Source organism: Rosa chinensis, chromosome 4 (assembly GCF_002994745.2).
Source record: "Rosa chinensis cultivar Old Blush chromosome 4, RchiOBHm-V2, whole genome shotgun sequence".
Lineage (NCBI taxonomy): Eukaryota > Viridiplantae > Streptophyta > Magnoliopsida > Rosales > Rosaceae > Rosa > Rosa chinensis.
The window spans coordinates 2,131,069-2,151,347 of NC_037091.1; the positions used below are offsets into that span (position 1 = coordinate 2,131,069).

Here is a 20,279-nt window from a genome sequence, read left to right on the forward strand (position 1 = left end):
AGAAATCCAATGTGGCAGTTGAGTCATAGGACCGTGATTAACAAAAAAAATCAACCGGACTATATCTAATAAGGGGTGTGAATTTTGGACTTAGATCTAATTAACTCTTTTTTTAAATAGGGGGAGAAGGCCTTGAAGGAAAGAAAAAAGGAAAAAAATAAAAGTTTTATCCACGGGGAGGGGGGGGGGGGCGCAATAGACTTTTTGAATTGATGTATTCTCCTCGTTTTTTTTTCTTTAATCAAAATTTTGTTTGTCTAATTTTAGGAAGATTAGTTCCCATTTCGGTGATTGAAACGTCTATTGGGGGGGCAATAGACATCTATTAGGGGCAATAAACCTTTTTGGCGACCTATGATATCTTCGACGACCTCTTTAGGACCTCCGGTGAGGTTTTCAGAAAAGTCTGTTGGGCGGCGACCGGTGACCGGAATCGGGCGAACGTTGGCCAGAATCTGACAATTGTTGGTCGGAATTCGGCGACCGGTATCCGGCGACCAGTGACAGGAATCCAGCGACATCTCCTATGGTCTCTCTCTAAGTAACAAAGGGGTGAGGGTAAAATGGTCTAAAACAAAAAACAAAACAAAAAAACTTAATGGGGTATTAGGAAAGACTTAGAGTGTTTTGAGTAAGGGAGAATTAAAAAAACTTAATAGGATAAGTGGGAAAAAAATCCCTAGAAATTGGGTAAATGGACAAAATCCCTAAGTGTACGTGTGTTTGGATGAGGGAAAATAAGATGGAATTTAATTGAAAGTGAGGATTTCATAATTCCTACAAGCTAATTCCCTCGTTTGGCATTATCAAACTGGAAATTTTGAATTCCTCTGTGGAAAAAAATGAAAGAATTCATCATTTAAATTCCTCACTTCAATTTCCACCAAAATAGGTGTCATTTACGAATTCCCTTGCAGTATTCAATTTTCATTTCCAAAACAAGGTTTTTTTATTTTTTATTTTTTTATTTGTTTTAAACTTTCTTAATTTATTACACATTTCAAATCCTAAATGGATACAATCAAACAACAGAAATTGCAATTAATGGATTTTTAGATTGATGGAGTTAAAGATTCCATCATTTATAAATTCCTATAGATTTCATAATTTTCTCATCCAAACGCACCGTAACATTAAATCTGACAAAAGAACATTACTTTGTGAATTATACCATGAATGAAATGATCTAAACCCGGATGCTATAGCTGAAAGAGTAGGGCAAGCACTGTGCATTCATATAGAAGGAGTCTTACCACCCATTGCTTGCTCTGAACAACAAATGGTTTCACCACTGTTAGTGTATATCACTATTGGTTCGCTTGTTACCTGCAAATTTGATAGGCAATGAATCATTAATTATATGAAAATGTTAAGGGGCTAAGTTACAAATGCTAGTTTTTTTTTTTTTTTTTTAATAGAAATTGATATCATTAAAATCAATAGCCGGCAAACTGCCAATGGCTAGAGTCTAACTATACTTACAACAAGATAGCCAGCAAGAAAATCCGGAAACCCTATTCTAAGCAAAACAGACTCATTACAAGTCGATGATAAGCTCGCTAAGATTAGCGAACTTATAAACAAAGAAACTCCGTGTCTTCTAGGGAAAATCATTGACTAGCATCCCCATTAGCCAGGCGCGCAATTGCGGTACCAACAAAGAGCCACTTCCTAGCAAACAAATAGGAGCAATTCCTTATCCATAAGCTGCTTGAAAAAATGTAAATCTTATTCCAGATAATTACCAACTTCCGTAGCAGTCTTGATCCGAAAATGATTGGTCATGGACCATATGCCGGCCTAACATGCCCAAGAATGTCCACCTCTTAGGCCGGGCCACTCCCATCACTAAGTGATTAATGAGGATGGCCAAGCATCCTCCCTACTGGCCCATAAAATAGAGCCCATTAGCCCAATGTTGAGCCCAGGTCTGAAAACCCAAGCCCAAACCCGAGCAAAAGGAGCAGCTGCCTCAACGCTCAGCTGCCTATCGGCCTCCGCCTCAGACCGGCCCTCCGGTGGCGGTCCTTCCCACCACCCATCAGGCTCCAATCACCCAGACTAAACCGGCCTCTGAGCAACCGCAAACAGCCGCTAAACCGCCTCCAAACAACCACTGCACCACCACAGCTGTAGCCCAAGCGACGATCTTCGGTGCTAACCCCGACTCAGAGCCTTGCGACCGTGAAACCAAACCGCCACCGCTGGATCTAACTCGCCCACTCCTCCTCTGCAGCCCAGACGATAAACGCGAAGGCAACCTTCACTCACCGCCTGGACCGAAACCCTCCACCACTGTCTGAGAAAAATCCCACGCCGCACTCACGGTCGCCGCAGAGATCCCTCCCTACGTCGCCGCAGTCCACGATCGCCGCCTTACCCAAAGGACGCCTCCGCCAGTCGAAACTTAGGTTTCGAAACCAAGGTCGCTCCGAGGAGCTCGGAGACGCCTTCTCGCTGGTTCTTTTATTCACAATAGAATAATGCTATAATCCTCGTTTTTTACAAATGCTAGTTTATTCCAACTAACCTAAGAAAAGCTATTCGTCCAGTGTTCTGTTGATTTCATTAAACCAGTTTCTGATTGTAGAATTCAATTAAAACCTAAATACAAAGCTTAATACGTATACAGTATTAATTTGAAACTGAATAGTTTTTATACTTCCTTTAAGTTACAAAGCAATTGAAAAGGAAAGGTATTTATTCTAAGAGGATTATACGTATACACTTACTCATTGATCTGTTTTGATGAATAGACATACTTGTTGGATAGAGCTTAATAGTTAATACTGCAGCACCCTCACTCATGCCACTTACTTATGACTCTAAAAACCCTCATCAACCACCACATAAGATCGCTGCATTGGAATACAAGCAGTCAGACTTTTTGAAGAACACATTAGAAATCAAAATTGCTATGAGTTAAAGGAACTGTATATTAAGATCCAAGTTTTTCATAATATAAGTATTAAGTAGTAGTAGCTGTTTCTCTTTCGTACGGAGCCACTGGACCTTGTGAATGGTAATCCAAATTGGCGCTAGCTACTAAATATGTGCTGTTGAATTGATGCAAATAATTAATGCTTGCTTGCATGAATCTACAACAGAGGCAAACTGCCAAACTCCAAGAAGGAGCAACTACTCACAACATCAATTCCATCCTTAGAAACAAATAAAACAAACTTTTACTTCCTCAAGAAGGTCAGCACATGCCTGCCACACCTTGAAGCTAGCCTATGCCACACTACATCTCTTAGCTGATACTAGAAAATGATATATATGATCCAATCAAATCACTAGCCAGATTTGTTTATGAATTTTGAAGTTGTAATCTATAGAAAACAATCAAGTTAATCTGCCTCTGGCTTGTAAATGTGCCAAGAAGGTTTTTCTTAAAGTGACAGTTCCACATTCCATCGGCTTAACAGAACGACCACATGGACAATGCAACATCGTGCCTCTTAAATGTAATATGTTTTATTAACTTGTAAACAATGAGATAAAGGCACTTGAGCATAGAAGTAATAGGAAAAGTATATGGTCACAAGTATAATCAAAGGAAATAACGCTACCTTTACTTCTAGCTTATTTGCAGTCATCTCAAATTCAGTCAGATCAGCATGTAACCCTTGTGCCCGAATCTGCAACCATTCCAAGTGAAAGTTTATAGTTCCCGCTGCAAACAGAAGCAACAATCAAAATGTATAACATTAATCACCCTGAAACATTGTTACTGGATAACATTAATCAAAATGTAAGTAACAAAGTGAAACCAAATATTAATACTGGATTATATTAACCAATTTGTATGGACCATGGACTACCATCATGCCTTTTTAACATGAGATGTTTTGATAAAATTGTAAACAATAACATATGGGTGCTTGAGGCCAGAATCACTAGGAAAAAAGCATAGGCAAGGGTACAACTAGAGGAGTAGCACATACCTTTCCTTCTAGCTCATTTGCAGTCATCTCAAATTCAGCTAGATCAGCAATCACCATGTAGCCAACTTGGCCAGAGTTTGTAACCTTTCGAACTGCAAAATCTATAGTCCCCACTGCAAATGGAAAAAACAAAATTGCATGATATCAATCACCTAGCAATATAGTAACAAAATCAAAGTAAAGAAAATGAACCAGAATACAAATGTTACTAATGGATCATATCAACCGAGTTCTATGAACTACCATAATTTGCATATCCTAGCTAGCTGATTACCACCAATATTCTCCTACAACAATGGAATCAACTGAGGACTACAATAAACAATTTTGATACCATCATTTCACGTAGCCAATCTCAGGCTCCTACCAAATCCAAAGCATCATGCTACTACTAGCCATTATATTATGATAACTACTATATTATGGAAATTTGGAGGAGTTTGTAGACAGTACACAGGTACGTTTTAGTTACTGATAGCCATTAGTTGGCTTGAAAGAATCTCCATGATCATATGCTTCTGCATTTTCTCATATCATGTGTTGGCATCACTGCATTCTTAAAGATTCACAAAGTCTGATACAGGGAGTAATTCATATCAAGGGTTTGGAGCATGCATATTCCAGAAAGAAAGAAAGAAGGATACAGAGAGATAGATGGAGAGCCATTTTGTTCCCTACTGATCGATTTAATCGCATAGTTGAAAGTTGAATGTCATTGTCCTCTCTTTTTCTTATATTCACAGTTTCAGAGTATCAAAATCAATGTCAATGCTTGGTGTGTTATAACCACTAGTTACTGCCTAAAAATAGTGCAAGGACTATACATATTAATTTCTGACTGCCAATGCATACATCACTTTTTAAATGTACTATGTAGCGCTTATAGTAAGTGACTTGACTGGGCCATTTGTTCAATTCTGGAATGACAGTTGCTAGGCTGAAAATGTGAAACTTGGCCTTAATGCACCTAAAAATAGGCCATAGTGAATTGTACATGATGTACATGGTTACAGAGTATCAGTAACAGACAACATAGATCTGCCCATGTGCGCTAAAAGGAAAAGATGAACATATGAACTTACAGATTGATGAGTAAATAGCAGACGAAGACAGCCTCAAAATAGGGTCATACCCAAACCTGAAAAATTTTGAAATCTTGATTAGCTCTGGCACACGCTAAAGTTTCAAGTATAATAAATAGGAGGTGGGATTTCAAACCTCTGTGTCTCAACTAAATGATGTTATTGTCTAAACTCTGAAGTGGATGGTTCAGAGTTCAAAGACAGCCACAGGTGTTGATCACCTCTAACTGGGCCACGGGGTTTTGTTGATTCTGAAGACAAAGAAAGCCTTGACAACTCAGTTGCTAAGGCTTGGAGTTGAAGCTGTGGAGTAGTAGTTGAGTGATGGGCGGTGTGCAGGTCAGGGAACATGGGGACTGGGGAGATAGCCATTTCATATGCAAAGTGGACCATGGATGCTTGCCCCTCGGCGGCAGTGCGTTGTCGTTTCGGAGGATTCACTGGTGTTGGTGATGGTTCTTCCGCGCTGCGGTGTCGTTTCGGAGTTTTGGAAGACAAAGAAAGACATGACGACGGAGTTGGCTCTTCAATTGACGGCGACGCTACCTCTATCATGGCTCCAGGATTTGTCAATGTTGACAATCTCTCCTCCAGTAACTCCAGTAAAGTGGTCCTTTGTATGGAAACATTTGGTGGAAGCTCCGGAATTTCGCGGAGTCTCTTGCAACCAGACAAGACAAGCCGCCGTAAGTTGACAAATTTTGTGATGCAAGCAGGAAGACTAACAAAATTGTTATATGACAGATCAAGTGAATCTAATGTTTCCCAGCAATCAAGAGTCATGAGGAAATCACAATCTGATAAACTAGTGCATCCGCTGATATCGATACTCCGTAGCTTGGGAAGTGATAGTGAGCAACCATCGACGTTCAAAATGTTGGTATTTGTTGGAAATCTAACAAGTTTTGCGCATTGACCAAGATCAAGCCGCTGCAGATTTTGCAACCCATAAATGCTCCACGGTAGAGTCGTAAGATTTTTGCAACTACTAAGGTACAACATTTCAAGCACAGTAAGATTTCCAATTGACTCATCCAATTCTCTGATGTCACTACCATCTAGAAAAAGACCTCTCAAAGAATCCATCTTTACTGGAACTTTTGGAAATATAGCCAGTTTTGAGCATCCAATCGCACCAAGACCCTTTAGATTGTGCAACTCATAAATATTATACGGCAGGGTTGTAAGATTTTGATTGTCCTGTAGGTCCAACTCTTCCAGCCTAATAAGTTTTGTAATGGACGGATGCAATTCTTTAATGCAAGTGCCTATTAGATTCAATTCTCTCAAGAAATACATCTCTTCCCCAAATTCTGAAAATTCCTCAAGCTTGCAATAGCTAACAGAAATAGTTTCTATAGATCTCAAGTTAATTTTTCTTGGAAACATAATAAGGTTAGAGCAATGGTCAACATTCAAGGTAACAAGGTTATGAAGGAATCGAATTGAATCAGGAATCTCAACTAAACTGTTACACTCATATAGATCCAACCTTTTCAAGTTAGGGATTCCACTGAAGTCTGGGAGTTCCTTTAGGGATGTACAACCAATTAAATTCATACATGTTAGCCTTGAAAAATTCTGTATGGCAAAAGAAAAAGGAAAAGATCAACCAAGTGGATGCAGTAATTTACAACACAATTATCTATTTATTTTTAATTAAAGAAGTCTTGAAATGAAATGAATTATTAGATTATAGTACCTTATGTCCCTTCCATAGTTGTGTGATTCTGCAACTCCCAATAATATTGAGATTTACAAGTTTCTTTGCATGAAAATTGGATGGAAAACATTGCAACGGACATTCTGGCCAATCAAGCCACCTCAACTGGTCAGAGAGATAATCAATATCTCTAGAAAAGGATTCATATTTCATACCTATGCTCATAGAAATATATCTAAGCTTCTTCATCTCTAAGAAGCTTTTAGCATTCAAAGATATCGTAGATGATAGCCACGGGACCTGAATGCTTATAACTTTATTTGTTCCCTACATTAAAAAAAAGCAAGCTTATTAACCTAGCAACATTTATGATTGCAATTTCTATAAAGACCAAAAAAAAAAAAGAAGCAATTTCTATTGGAAGCACAAGTACTGTTTCAATATAGTTTTCTTCAAGGTCTAATAAGAAATTGTATTCAATATAAAATGCTTTGAATTGAAAAGCACAAAACATCATTAATATACTTACTGTATTATTTGTTAGAATGTCGTTGACATCTTCTTCACTCCACACTCTGCTGCGTTCCCCGGGTTCATCCGGTGACTCTTGATACACTATGTCTTTACCCATTTCTTCTATCAAGTCATGCATCCAAATCTTATCTCTGTCAATTCTTATCAAGACTTTTTCTTGGAGATGTGCAATACCAATCATCATTGTTTTGTGGTCGTAGCAAGCTTCTAGTATTGGTTTCACACGGGCTACATGCTTACCTTTAAAGAAGCAAGCGATATCAAGAAATAGTTCTTTTAAATCTGCTTCTAGAGCATCATAACTCAGTTTGAGAACATCTTGTATCTTTGCATGAGGACCTCCTTTACAACTACCTATTATAGCTTTCCACTCCTCTATGCTTCTACAAAATAGATGAGAGCCTAAAACTATCAAAGCTAATGGAAGGCCTTGGGCATAGTGTACTGCACGTTGTGCAAGTTCCAAATTATCGCTTGGAGGTTCATTTCTTCTGAATGCATGCAAGCTAAACAACTCCAAAGCATGACGATCATTTAACATCTTGACCTCGTATACTTCATCAACTTTATGAGCAATTAGCCAACGTTTATCTCTTGTTGTTATGAGAATTCTACTGCCACGCCCAAAACAATCAGGGGATGGAACTAATTTCTGTAATTGGCTAGAATCACTCACGTCATCAAGGATTAGGATGACTTTTTTATGTCGCATCCTTGTCTTTATAAAACTGACTCCTTGATCAACATTGCTCACCTTCAAAGTTAAGTTTAAAATATGAGACAAAAGTGTCTCTTGTAGTTGGGTTATGCTTTTTGCTCTAACATCCGCCAAGAAACAGCTACCTTCAAACTTATGGCGAATTGAATTAAACACAGTTTTTGCAATTGTCGTCTTTCCTATTCCACCAGGCCCCCATATGCCAACCATGTTATTCTCCTCGGCATCTAAAAGTTTGTCGACCTCTTCTCTACAAGACTCTAAGCCAATTGGATGATCAGCAACGTGCAGCTCACATGAAGGGTTTATTACTTGGGCGAACAAATCCTCAACAATTTCCTTGATAAATTCAGTCTCGTACCTATGAATTTAAAAGCATATATAGGAAATCGAATAAAGTAGAAGATTAATATACGGATTTTTAAATATAAATAAAAAATAGGCTAACTAATCGCCTAGCTAGTGGTGTTGGGTTAAAAACATACCGGCCCTCCTCGAAAGTCCATCCAGACAAATTTGCTGCCTCCCTCCATTTGCCGATGCTATCCTTGTATTTGCATTGATCAATTTTAGCAAATGCGTCACCGAAAGCACCTGTTTGGTGTCGTACATCTGAAGGAGCCACCTTGTAGAAAACAGCTCTAAACTTCCGTCCTTTGGATTTTCTGCAGTCAAGTATCTTGACCAGTTCATCTAAGCACCACCTTGAGGAAGCATAATTTTGAGAGAAGACGACGATTGAAACTCTGGACTCCTCAATTGCTTTGAGGAGCTCTTGTGATATGTCTTCTCCTCTGTTAAGCTTATCATCTCTGAAGGTCTAATTCCCTTCCGACACAAAGCGTTGTACAAATGATCTGTAAAATTAAAGCGTGTATCCTCGCCTCGAAAACTCAGGAAGACCTCGTATGTGTAATGATTTTGGTGATCAGTAGAAGAAAGTGGGAGAGAAGAAGATGAAGAACTGGCTGCTGCTTCGTTGGTCAGAGAAGCCATATTCTGCTTGCTCTGCTCTATCCGTTGAATGTTGCCTTTCTATTGATCTGCCTTCCTGGAGTGCTTTTGTATTGTAGATCTGAGATCTCAACTCTCAAGCAGATAGTTTCTTGGTGCCTGCTGCAATGTGAATGTGATGTTGAAAATGGACTAAATCAGAACCTCTTTTTAGACTTGGACTAAAATTATCTTGGAAGACTTTTTGTTTCTTTTTCTTTTTCTTTTTTCAGAAGTGATGACTTTGAAGTTTGAAGACTTGGAAAATAATGCTTGATGGAACAAGGAAATTAACTAGTCTACTGCGGACACCTTGTTTGGCTTCCATGTATTTTCTATGGAGTAGATTGCATTTAAAATCATATGGCAATCTTAAAGACTCACTACGGAATGCTAGTAAAATGTAACTTCAAAAGGTAACAAAAACACTGTTATTAGAGTGAAACAACCTCACCAGTCACCATACAACAGCAGCACCATGGTGATAGTAATTTGCTATTTCCTTGGAGTTACAAAACAAGGAAATGAAAAAGACACATGCCCTTATTCTTAGCATTGGTTACAAGTATTTACGTCTCATTTTCAGAACTCAACTAAGCGTCGTTAACTGCAGAGGACCAGCTTGTTAGAAAGAGCCTTAGATATTGCCTTTATGGTATTTGGAGTTGTTCTGCAGCAGCCTCCGAACAGGGAAGCCCCAGCCTCACGCCACTGTGCATTCATATAGAAGGAGACTTGCCCCCCATTGCTTGCTCTGACCAACAAATGGTCTCACCACTGTTGGTCTATATCACGATTGGTTCGCTTGTGAACATTAATTATATGAAAATGTTAAGGGGCACTTTACAAATGCTAATTTATTCCAATTAACCTTAGAAAATGATCTATTCGTCCAGTGTTCTGTTCATTTGATTGAACCGGTTTCTGACCGTAGAATTATGATCAATTAAAACCTAAATACAAAACTTAATATGTATACACTATTAATCTGAAACTGAATAGTTTTAATACATCCTCTAAGTTACAAAACAATGAAAAAGGAAAGGTATTTATTCTAAGAGGATTATACATATACTCTTACTCATTGATCTGTTTTGATGAATAGACATACTTGTTGGAGAGAGTTTGATCCTGCAGCAGCCTCTAAGTACACTCATGCCACTTGCTTATGCTGCAGCAGCCTCACCAACCACCACATACGATCGCTGCATTGGAATACAGGCAGTCAGACTGTTTGAAGAACACATTAGAAATCAAAATTGCCATGAGTTAAAGGAACCGTATATTAAGATCCAAATTTTTCATAATATAAGTATTAAGTAGTAGTTGCTTCTCTTTCTTACGGTGCCACTAGACCTTGTGAATGGTAATCCAGATTGGCCCTAGCTACTGAATTTGTGCTGCTGAATTGATGCAAATAATTAATGCTTATTTGCATGAATCTACAACAGAGGCAAACTGCCAAACTCACAGCATGAATTCCATCCTTAGAAACAATGAAAACCAATTCCTTCTTCCTCAAGAAGTTCAGCACACATGCCACATCACCTTGAAGCAAGATACTTTTCCAAAGCCGGAACTTCTGATACCAAAAAATTGTTGTATATGAGTTTGACAAATTATTGGTCATATTTATGAAATTTCAAGTTGTTAACCTATAGGGGAAAATTTAATATGCTTGAACAAACCTTAATAAGCACGGCTATTCTGAAATAACCTCAGCATACAACACCAGCACCATATATGCTTATAGCTCCAGCATCATGCCACTTCCTGTGGCTACCTTTGCCGCAAACTCTTGATCAAACCCCATTAGATCACTGCAATCAGTGCAATGAAAAATACATGCAGTCAGACTCTTTTTAAGAACAGATGAGAAATCTAAATTGCCATCATCTTCTGTTTTCATGTGCTCAAAGTACCAACCATTCATTTGAATCGTTTCTTATTTTGGCAGAAGGGTGTTGGAGGAAAAGAATAAACAGAATATCATTTATATAAAGCAGGGGACTCACCATCCCTTGCTTGCTCTGACCATCAGAAGAGTCTCGCCACTATCAAGGTATATCAGTGTATGTTTGCTGGTAACCTTACAACTACACAAGCAAAGGAACATTATACGAAAATGTTTAAGAGCTAATCATGCACGTTTAATTTAACTACTTGACTAGAGATCTTACCTTTTAAATAGGTTAAACCTACTGGTGAACAAAAAGAACATTACTTTGTGAATTATACCATGAATCAAATGATCTAAATCCAGATGCTATAGCTAAAAGAGTAGGGCAACAAGCACTGTGTATTCATATAGAAGGACACTTACCACCCATTGCTTGCTCTGACCATCATAGGTCTCACCACTGTTGGGTAATATCATTATTGGTTTGCTTGTTACCTGCAAATTGATAGGCAAAGAAATACCAATATATGAAAATGTTGAGGGGCTAAATAATGTATGCTGATTTATTCCAATTAACCAAAGATCTGACCTTCCGAATAGATGAAACCAGCCACTGGACAAATCAAGGCAGTGTACTATAGATTCCAACAACAACAACTTGCTTGCATACATTAGCAATAGAGGCACACTCAAAGATGGAATGAACACTCACCACACTGATTCCATCTTTAGAAGCAAAAGTAAACCATGCTGGAAATCTAATGCTTCTTCATCAAGAAGTTCAGCACATGCCTGCGCCATAACATTTAAGCAAGGTATTTAGCCAAAGCAGAGTGGAAACAGTTGACCCAATTGATCTAAATAAAAGATGACTGAAACACCCTCATCTTAGGTTTTCTGACATTGAGCTCCGCATTATGTATGGTCCTAACACTTTCAGATGCTCATGGCATGCGAACAATATCTGTCATATATGCTAGGAAAATTTTCCCTAGGGTAATGAACTTCATTCCATTTTCTTAATCCATGTCTACAATAGGGCACAAGGCCTTATACATTAAGGCGAATAAGGCATATTACCTTTGCCTCTAACTTATTCAGTGTCGTCTCAAATGCAATTAGATGAGCAACAGAGTTGGCTAGAATCTCCCTGTGGAAATAATCGATTAAGAATCAGAATCCGAGATCAATGATGCTTATATAAAGTTATGAAAAATGTACAATAAATTAATATGCAGAGATGTCACCAATTTCTTGTTCCATGTCCAAATCATATACATTAAACATACACAAACCATATGATGAGTTAACTGACCTATACTCAGAACCATCAGCCAAATAGGCTCCAAAGCTTCCCACAGATGCTGCAAATAGAACTGGATGTCTTGAAGGCTTTCCTGTGTTCACAATTTCCCAAGAACGTTTGGTGCATTTGTCATGGTAAATTTCACGTGCCTCGATTGCAATTCTACAATTTTCCTGAATAACATAATCATAACCAGCAAAGTGCACTAATCTAATGGGTGACACAATTTGCTTCACGGTAAATATGTTGAACTTGAATAAAATCAAAAGACTGCATATAATCCTTACAACCATCCATTATTCAACTAACCTCAGAGTTATCCTCCCCTTGAAGATTCAGCGCAGCAAGCAACTGAGCACAATCACTTTCTACCTCAACATGTCTCCAACTCTGGTGAATAGCCACAAGCAAGCCTGCTGTACAAGCTTCTTCTGCCTCGCTTTGGATTGCAGGAAGATGCCTAGAGAAGCCGCCCTTCAAGCCCTCTGAAGAGTCAGAAAATCAACCCCACTCCTCCCATGCCATTCTCTTTAGCATAGGCACCATCAATATTCAATTTAAGAGAGCTTCTTGGTGGAGCACCCCACTGCACTACCCTGGCATGACTGTGATTAGTATTAGTATCACTGCATTCATCAGGATTCACAAAGATTCGTTCATTGTTTCTGTAACTTCTGAGTTTTAACTATTAGACTTGAAAGTTTAATCACATAATCAAAGTCTGATACAGAGAGTACATACAAAGGATTTGGAGCATATCTAGAAACAAAGAAAAAGGAGAGAAAGTCCAGAGAGTCATTTTGTTCCCTACTGAAGGATTTAATCACAAGCTATGTGATTAAATAGAAGTACTAAGTAGAAGTGGTTACTTCTCTTTCTTACAATGCCACTAGAGCTTGTGAATGGTAGTCCAGATTGGTGCTAGCTACTGAATATGTGCTGCTGAATTGATGTAAATAATGAATGCTTATTTGCATGAATCTACAACAGAGGCAAACTCCAAGAAAGAGTAACTACTCACAGTATCAATTTCATCCTTAGACACAATGAAAAACAATTCTTCTTCCTCACGAAGGTCAGCATACATCTGCCGCATCACCTTTAAGCAAGATACTTAGCCAAAGCCAGGCTAGAACTTCTGATACCAAAAAATTGTTGTCTGTGAGTTTGACAAATTACTGACGATACTTATTTATGAATTTCCAAGTTGTAATATGTAGAGGAAAATTTAATGTGCTTGTGGCATGCACATATACTAGGAAGATTTTTCTTAAAGTGATACATTTCATATTCCATGTGCTTAATCCATGGACCATGTGGACGATGCAACATCATGCCGTTTTAACATGAGACGTTTCGATAAAATTGTAAACAATAACATCTGGAAGCTTGATCCTAGAATTACTAGGAAAAGAGCATAGGCAAGAGTACAACTAGAGGAGAATAGCATATACCTTTGCTTCTAGCTCATTGGCGGTCGTCTTAAATTCAGTTAGATCAACAATCAGCACGTAGCCAACTTGGCCAGAGTCTGTAACCTTTCTGAATGGAAAATCTATAGTCCCCACTGCAAATGGAAAAGACAAACAAATTGCATGATATCAATCACCTAGCAACATAGTAACAAAATGAAAGCAGAGAAAAAGAACCAGAATACAAACTTTAACAATGGATCATATCAACCAAGTTGTATGAACTAATTTGCATGTCCTAGCTAGCTGATTACCACCATTATTCTCCTAAAACAAAGGAATCAATTGAGGGCGGCTACAAACAATTTTGATACCATTATTTCACGTAGCCAATCTCAGGCTTCTACCAGATCCAAAGCACCGTGCTACTAATAGCTAATAGCCATTATAGGATTATTATTTTATCAGAGGAGTTTGTAGACGGTAGACAGGTAAGTTTTAGTTGCTGATAGCCATTAGTTTGCTTGAAAGAATCTTCATGATCATATGCTTCTGCATTTTCTCATATCACGTGCTAGCATCAATGCCTCAACTCCAAGGAAAAGATAGAAAAGCCAAGAAGGATGATTTGCTTGCCCGTGCACAGGCCAATTACAAGCCAACCAACAGCTTCACCACCATTGTCTATATAAAAAAAAAAAAAACAATTTGTTGTAAATTTGGCTTGTAGCTGCTCCTCTACCTCCTAAAATCAAACGATCACAGAAAAATGAACTATTAATCAATCCTATTTTCTCAAACTAAGCCATTCTCTTTGGTTTTATGTAAAGTGCGAAAATCCTCTAATCCATCCATTCCAACTTCCGTTACGAATTCATAGAGGAGAAGTGGAGAAGGAAAAAGCACTCAGATTCGCTAGAGCTAACCCAAACCATTGTTTGAGGCTTCATAGAAAACAATGCGCAGCGAGGCCTGCGTTTGCGTAATACACTAGTCGTCGTCGTCGTCCCACCAAAGAAAGCTTTGGAATTCACCTGTAAATGACAAGCAGAAGGAACAAGATTACTTCTTTAGTCCTTCGGGTTTGAAGAAAATTGCACCGAGATTGAAGTCGCAGCAGATGGATATTCCAGAAAGAAAGGAAACAAAGAGAGAGAGAGAGAGATACATGGAGTGCCATTATGTTCCCTTCCGAATTTAGTCTCATAGCTTAAGGATGAATTTAATTTTCTTTAGTCTCATTACCCCTGAAGTATGGCTCAATGATAATGGAGGCATACATCGAATTGGGTTTAATCACGCCAACCACCATCTCCTTTGACATAACGACAAATCAAACTACTCCGCGACAGTCTTTCTCTCAAGCATTTCATCAAACACCTTCCGGGCATGATCCAAGTGCCCATTTCGGCGCATGTGCTTATGACAGAGGCCTTTCTCAGTGATGTGAACAGTGAAGTTGCTACTGTTTTATGAGTTAGAGGGGAATGAGAAGAAAGTTGAGGTGGAGATCCAGTACTCCTATCGATCGGTCAGCCCAAAATGACATTTTTAACCTTTTAAGTGGCTCTAATGAATACTTTAAGTACAGCATGATACGAATCATACTACTAAAGATCGTCTCTTTATCGTGAGTTGCACCCCAGAATGTTACGGTGTAAGAAAAGCCTCGACAAGCATTCTTCACGGAGAATTAGAACAAAGAACAACATACGCTGTGACTGGACAGACTGAAATCTTATGCTGTTTCAATAGGGTAGAGGAATATACTGCAGCAAAACTTGCTGAAATCTGTAGTGGTAGATTATGAACGGTACTATGACGTCTTGGAGAAAAATCATCCAACTAAATCAGTATAATCGAATGCCACGCCAGCTTTCTACTAATTCTGTATGTCCTATAGTGAAACAATACTTGACGGATATAAAGGCATCTTATCCGCCCGTTGGCTTCGTTTCAATAAGTTAGAGGAATATACTGCGGCAAAACTTGAGATGAGGTTGACTTTGTACTATTTGGAAAGTAATTACAACATGCATATGCATCCTTGATCCAAAGGAAAGAAATCTGGACATGTGGTTGCACAGTAGTCTGACTACTCCAAAGAAATTCCAGATTGTGTCATGACTCTAAAGTCTAAATTACAGTTGCAGACAGTGAAACTGAGGTTTAATGTAGAAATCAGATGTTCAGAACCTCATCTCAAGAGAACCATATTACAAACCAGGAATATTTGTTGAGTGTTTTAGTATCCTCTCAGCATCTTCTATTCTATAAACTCATCTTCACGACATTCAAAAGTAAACTTGGCATTGATCTTCTGACACCTGTGCGATATCATATAAAGACATGTTAGTTAGAGATACAAAGACTTCAACAAGAATGCCAGTGTGTGTGTGTGTGTTCTAACTTCGGCCCTACTATTACTTCTGCAAAAAGGCGCGCACTCAATTTTTGTTCCTTCCTTTTTTTTAAGTTTCAAATACTTCTAATCCGTGAAGTGTACTCAAAATTATGCCACAAGGGTACGATCAAGAAAAATTCTTTTGTGTATAGAAAGGTACTCCTAGTAAATCTGCACTACTATCCATAAAAACAATGGTGCCTGACAAAATGCCAGCTTCCTAAATGTCATCTTGTCTTAGAGAAATGCACAAGAAGAAGGACCAAACCTTTTTGTTAAGATAATATTTCATCCAACAAAATTTTCCTATATTAGCTGCAACAAGATGTTACAGTAACTTTTCCTAAGGCACACCGCGAAGCAAGATATCTGGCCAAAGCCAGGCTAGAACTTCTGATACAAAAGAAATTGATGTATAGGAGTTCGACAAATCTTTGGCCATACTCATTTATGAATTGTTGAACACTGTAGAATAAAATTGAATATGCTTGTGGCCTGTGCTAGGAAGATTTTGCTTAAAGTGATAAATTTCATATTCCATGTGCTCAATCCATGGACCATTTGGATAATGCAACATCATGCTCCTTGAACATGATATGTTTTGATCAAATTGTCGACAATAACAAAAAGGCACTTGAGCATAGAATTACTAGGAAAAGAGTACAAGCAAGAGTACAACTAAGGGGAGATATCATATGCCTTTGCTTCTAGCTTATTTGCTGTCAATTCAAATTCAGCTGGATCAGCATGTACCCCACTTGGCCAGAATATGTAACCTTTCAGAGTGGAAAGTCTTAAGTCCCCACTTGCAAATGGAAAAGCAACCAAAATGAATGATATCAATCAACTAGCAGGAGGCCCAACTAGCAACATAGTAAGAAAGTAAAAGAACAGAAAATGAAAAGAAACCAAATGTTAATAATGGGATTATATCGACCAATTTGTAGGGACTACCTTATTTTGCATTTCCTAGCTAGCTGATACCACCAATATTATTCTCCTATAACAATGGAATCAATTGAGAATCAACAATGAGGAGGACTACAAACAATTTTGATACCATTATTCCCCATCATCAGGTAGCCAACCTCAAGCGCCTACTAGATCTAAAGCACCATGCCTTCATTGACTCCATCTGTCCACAAGAAATACTAAGCAACTCATCAAAGGCCTTTACGTTTTGCTAACTATTATATTATGGAAGTGTTTTTATTATCAGAGAAGTTTGTAGACAGTACACAGGTAAGGTTAGTTAGTAGCAGCCATTAGTTAGCTTGAAAGAATATTCATGATCATATGCTTCTGCATATTGTCATGCCATGGGCTAGGCCATTTGAATTAGATCTAACATCAGTCAAGAAACAACTACCTTCAAACTTATGGCTAACTGAATGAAACACATCTTTCGCAATTGTGGTCTTTCCTATTCCATCAGGCTCCCATATGCCTACCATGTTATTTTCCTCGACATCTAAAAGTCTGATGACATCTTGTCTACAAGAATCTATGCCAATTGGATGTGCAGCTACATGCAACACACATGAAGGCTTTACCATTCAGGCAGACAAGTCCCCAACAATCGCCTTGATAAATTCAGCTTCGGACCTATAAATTTAATAGGATGTATACGAAATCAAATAAAGTAGAAGACTAATGATTTAAAGCTGCACGTCTTCAAAAAAATATTTAATTAACTAGCTACTGGGGGGTTGAAAACATATTGGTCTTCCTCGTAAGGCCATCGAGACAAATTTGCTGCATCTAAAAGAGCTTCCCTCCATTTGTCCATGCTATCCGTGTATTTGCATTGATCAAGTGTGGCAAACGCGTCACTGAAAGCACCTGTTTGGTGTCGTACATGTGAGGGATCCACCTTGTAGAAAACAGATAATTTTGTTGACTTGGAGAAGAAAGCATTATAATCATATGGTCATCTTATGACTTGGACGACCCTTTTTTCCTTTTTCGCTTTCTTTACTCGGAGATGACCACTTGGAAGACTTGGAAAGATCCGGGGAAATTATGCACCCTTTCCCAGCGGCACTCTTCTGATGTTTCTATACTTCTTTCCTCGCTGCAAAATCTGACTATCAGATCCTCTGCATTTGTTGAATCCTTTTACGAACAATAAAGAAAGCCAGCCAACGTACACTGAATGGGAAATAAAAAGCCAGCCAATGGTGCTGAAGGAGGCCAAAGTTAATTGCTGATTTCTACCTCTTAACTGGAAATAGCATCATCCGACTCTTGTTCTTTCCTAACATAAGTAGAGGTACTTGCTCCTCTTTCTTAAGGTGCAGTATGGTAACCCCAGATGCCATCCATATATGCTGATTAGTTGATGCAACTAATTGTGCTAATTCCAAATCTTACTAACCACTATGAACTAAAAGCTTAGAAAAACCAACCTGAGAACAAAGAGGAATACCAAACGTGAAATATCTTGAAATTCTGAGTAGCTCTTGCACTTGGAAGCTTGAAGTCTGAAGATTCTTTTCAAGTCTCAGCCTCAAATCTCTCCGTCTCTGAAAGAATAATACATCTGAATGTATCTCTGAATGGGATGAGGTACGGTTGGTGAATAGGAAGTACTCTTTCTCCTTCTCATCAACATTAAGCAGGACATTGTCCAAATCAGGAATGTGACTAGCATATACTTCTGCTTCAAGCTTATTTGCAGTCATTTCAAGTTTAGCTGGATCAGCATGTACCCCACTTGGCCAGAATATGTAACCTTTCAGAGTGGAATGTCTATAGTCCCCACTGGAAATGGAAAAGCAACAAACATGAATGATATCAATCAACTGGCAACATAGTAGCACAGTGAAAACTAAGAAAATGAACCAAGTATCAATAATGGATCATATCAACCAATTTGTATGAAACCATGGACTACCTTAATTTGCATTTACCAGCTAGCTGATACCACCAATGTTCTCTTACAACAATGGAATCAATTGAGGATCAACAATGTGGAGGACTAAAAAACAGCTTTGAGACCATTATTCCCCATCATCATGCATGTAGCCAATCTCAAGCACCTACCAGATCCAAAGCACCATGCCTTCATTGATTCCATCTGTCCACAATAAAAACAAAGCAACTCATAAAAGCCCTTTAGGTTTTGCTAACTATTATATTATGGAAATATTTTTATCAGAGAAGTTTGTAGACAGTACGCAGGTAAGGTTAGTTAGTAACAACCATTAGTTGGCTTGAAAGAATCTTCATGATCATATGCTTCTGCATTTTCTAAAAGCATGTGCTAGTATCACTGCATTCTTAACGAATCCAAAGATTCATTCATTGTTTCTGTAATATCTGAGTTCTAGCTAGGAGACAGGAAAGTTTAATCACATAATTAAAGTGTGATACAGAGAGTACTTCATACAGAGGGTTTGGAGCATATCTAGAAAGAAACAAAAAAGAGAGAAAGTTCAGAGAGCCATTTTTTTCTCTACTGATCGATTTAATCGCATAGTTTAAAGATTAATGTCATTGTCCTCTCTTTTTCTGATATTCACAGTTTCAGAGTATTAAAATCAATGTCAATGCCTTGTGTACTGTTGCCACTATTTACTCAAAATAATGCATAGACCATAATCATTTAAGACTGCAAATGCATATATGAATTTGAACTAACCTATGTAGTGCTTATAATGTAACTGATTTCAGAATTCGAATATTGGGTATCCCCATCCCCATCACCTTAATTATTTCCCCGAATTTTTCCCCATTAGGGTCGAATACCGGATGGGTACCCTACCCGATGTGGATTATTGCCATCCCTAGTGATCAAGTTGTTTAAATATGTAACCAGCCATATACAATGGAATAATTATCCAACAATCATAGAAAGCTCCTCTGTTCAAAAACAAAACACCTCCTCTGTTTTAACTACTCAACCATCTCCTCTGTTTCTAGTCCTAGCTCACCTTAACAACCTACACCTTGTCCTAAATTTCAAAGACCTAAACACTAATCACCTTTGTCGTCTAAAAACCTTCAAGTTTATGTTGAGCAACTTATGAAAATGAGAGCTATCCTTTCAATGTTCCATTTGCCTTATTAATCTGAGGTTTCTAAATATAGGATTACTCTGAAACTTTATGCTTTCTCTAAGTTACAAAACTTGGAAAACGAAATGACATAAGTCTAAGAGGTAATGCATATTAATACTTACACATTGTTTAGTTCTAGTGAATAGAAAAACTTGTTGGAGAGATCCTGATCTTGCAGCAGCCTCTAAAGGGCCTCATGTCACTTGCTAATACTCCGAAAACTCTTGTCAGTCATCCCACTTGATCTCTGAAATGGAAT

The 20,279-nt window shown here is 38.2% G+C and overlaps 1 protein-coding gene and 1 pseudogene across 2 annotated transcripts in view; both read right to left on the minus strand.

Moving 5' to 3' along the window:
- The window catches only part of LOC112197268, a 98,937-nt pseudogene that overhangs the window by 50,930 nt on the left and 27,728 nt on the right, over positions 1–20,279 (minus strand).
- Positions 1–20,279, minus strand: part of LOC112197259 (disease resistance protein RUN1-like) — a 29,803-nt gene that overhangs the window by 5,146 nt on the left and 4,378 nt on the right. Inside the window, exons 7-21 of one of the 2 annotated variants that reach the window (XM_040517588.1) lie at positions 20,143–20,267; positions 18,856–19,038; positions 18,368–18,722; positions 15,164–15,882; positions 13,598–13,710; positions 13,165–13,281; positions 12,153–12,748; positions 11,918–11,987; positions 11,427–11,629; positions 11,261–11,332; positions 10,953–11,033; positions 10,626–10,757; positions 10,281–10,519; positions 2,733–2,858; positions 1,254–1,326 (exon numbers count right to left, since the gene is read on the minus strand). The gene's annotated coding sequence lies outside the window, so the exon portion shown is untranslated. Of the gene's footprint in view, positions 1–1,253; positions 1,327–2,732; positions 2,859–10,280; positions 10,520–10,625; positions 10,758–10,952; positions 11,034–11,260; positions 11,333–11,426; positions 11,630–11,917; positions 11,988–12,152; positions 12,749–13,164; positions 13,282–13,597; positions 13,711–15,163; positions 15,883–17,328; positions 18,248–18,367; positions 18,723–18,855; positions 19,039–20,142; positions 20,268–20,279 lie in introns of those variants that run through there. The other variant, XM_024337881.2, reaches the window with a different exon arrangement.